This window comes from Helianthus annuus, chromosome 4 (assembly GCF_002127325.2).
Source record: "Helianthus annuus cultivar XRQ/B chromosome 4, HanXRQr2.0-SUNRISE, whole genome shotgun sequence".
NCBI classification, from domain to species: domain Eukaryota; kingdom Viridiplantae; phylum Streptophyta; class Magnoliopsida; order Asterales; family Asteraceae; genus Helianthus; species Helianthus annuus.
Window position 1 is genome coordinate 50,833,160 of NC_035436.2, and position 2,620 is coordinate 50,835,779.

Consider the following 2,620-nt stretch of genomic DNA (forward strand, 5'->3'; position numbering starts at 1 on the left):
GTTAATCACATTAACATGTAATTTTTCATCTTCATTGTTCTTCGGTTGGGGAGCTAGTCTCCCCAATACTCCAGTTTTAACATAGCGTTGGGCATCTTTGAGCGAGCAGAATATGTATCCGGTGACGGGATCCGTGTAGCGCTAGAAACATAAACGATACAAATGGTTATGCTACAGATCGAATGTTGGTGCCTATTTGTGACAACTTTTAGGTGGTGGACGATTTTGCTAGGAGTGCTAGGATCTTAGGTTGATTGTTTCGTATAATCAATAAAGATCAGTTTACTTGTTAGAGTTTTTCTGTTTCTACACCTTTCTGTCATAATCTGATCTAGAGAATTCCGCACTCTAGATTAGATAAACAATTATGTGAAGATCCATTGTACTAAGGGGACCTAAAAATTTGGAAAATTAATCAGTATCGTTTACCCCGATCTACTTTAGTTTTTGAACCAGTTTTTCTTGTTTTTAACTCCTTTGTCCACCATGGAGGGAGCTCATCCGCTTCATCGTTCTCAACTACAAACTAAATTCTTGCAAAAATTAAAACTTTTTTTTCAAAATAATCAAAGAGATTTTACATTCAACTTCAAGAAATGTTATGAATACAGTGTTTGCATATTCAAGAAACAGAGAATCAAAACAGAATTAACAGACAGCCACTTTTAACTTTTCAACAAAGTTTCGAGGATAAAACCTAATTACAAAATTTGGTCAAAAACAACATCCGAAACATTTTATACCTCAACTGAAGAACACAAGTTCTTCTTAAAGATGACATTGCAGCTCTGCAGTACGCCGTCCCAAACCGGACTTGAACCAACACCCATGCGATGATGTGGTCAATTGTTGAACCCAATCTAAACCACCCCAAACCGGATCTGAACCCGCTTCGCCGTACGACCGTTACCTCCGCCATCTCGAACACCTCCACCGTCACCGACAACTTCCCTTTTTCCCCTCGGACATCCCCTGCATCTTCACTTTATAATCAATCGTATACGATGACCGCCCCGTATTCTATTCAAAAAATCCAAAACAACTCATCAGTCATCACAGCTCATAAAAACCTAAACTCATACAGCCTAAAAAAATTTCATCATATACAATTAACCTTCAATCAACAACAAAACTCATATAAAAACCTAAATTCATATAACCTAAACAAATTCATTATATACAATTTAAAGATAAACAACTCATTCATACAACCTAAACAAATTTCATCATATACAATTAATTAACCTTTAAACAACTCAACATAAAAACCTAAATTCATGCAACCTAAACAAATTTCATCATATAAACTCAACCTGTACATAACGTAAACATAATTTCATAATCAAATCAACGAAAAACGATAACTGCTTGATTAAATCCGCTAATACATACAACAATTTCTGTTAAGATTAAACCTCTACCGATTCAAAATAAGAAAAACAAAACTGTACCGATTAAGATGAGAATAATTTGTTGCCGAAGATCGATAGACGGGATGGAATGCGAAGGCCATGTGTCACGCTCCGCCACATCTTTATATGTGTATCGATGTATTTATAATCACAGCTAAAGCAAAATTTGAACCTTGAAAAAGAATAACACTACAAAATCAAAATGGGAAAACGCCGAGGCGGGGGCTAGTGGTGGAGCAGCGGCGGTTGGTGGTTTGAAGGGTGGTGGAGGAGCGGTGGAGAAAGCTCAGTTCGTCCATGATCGTCTCCAACACGGCGGAGCCGCCGTCTTTCATGGAGGCGGTGTCGATGGTGGTGGTAGTTAGTGATTTGGGTCGGTAGGATATGGAGCCGATTAGGAGGTGAAGTGGCGGTGGTTTGTGGCGGTGATTAGAGAGAAATTAGATCTAAATTTTAAAAATCGCTTTTGAAATTGTGTTCAGTGTATAGTGTATATGAGTGTATATGAGAGAGAGAAGGGCCTTAAAAATGGAGAAGGACGAGGTGACAGAAAGGTCTGACAAAGGAGAGAGAATGATAAAATTACCAAATTAACCCTCCCAATTAATCATATGATGAGATGATGTGGCATTCTTTGATTGGTTTAAAATGATTCTTACGGTTCTTGCAACTCGATTTGGTTCTCGATTGAACCGGATCGTATATATATAGGGTGGGGTTCTAGAGTGAACAATAATGTATTTGTAAACTGAGTGAACAAATCCTGTCCATTGATTTACACACGTGTATGGCTAGGATATCATCATCAAATCTTAAAATACACAAGTGTATTTCATCATCAAATCCTGGCTATTGATTTACACACGTGTATGGCCAGAATTAGTTTGCTCAGTTCACAAATACACTAGTGTTCACTCTTGAACCTAATCCGATATATATATATATATATATATATATATATATATATATATATATATATATATATATATATATATATATATATATATATATATATATATATATATATATATATATATATATATATATATATATATATATATATATATATAGGGAGCCGCTAAAATAGGAACCACCCCCAGTTGTAAGAACCGTAAGAACCACTTTCAACCAATCAGATTTTGCCATTCAAAAGGTTAATTTGGTCTTTTAACACTAAATGTCATTTTCATACCTTCTCTCCTCATTTA

At 35.7% G+C, this 2,620-nt stretch overlaps 1 long non-coding RNA gene across 1 annotated transcript; it reads right to left on the bottom strand.

Annotated features, from left to right (window-relative positions):
* Nucleotides 1–563: 563 nt before the first annotated feature.
* Nucleotides 564–1,921, bottom strand: LOC110936671. Its single transcript, XR_002590185.2, has 2 exons — nt 1,452–1,921; nt 564–1,020 (listed from the first exon to the last, which is right to left on the bottom strand). It is a non-coding gene; the product is annotated as an uncharacterized LOC110936671 (long non-coding RNA).
* Nucleotides 1,922–2,620: the final 699 nt, after the last annotated feature.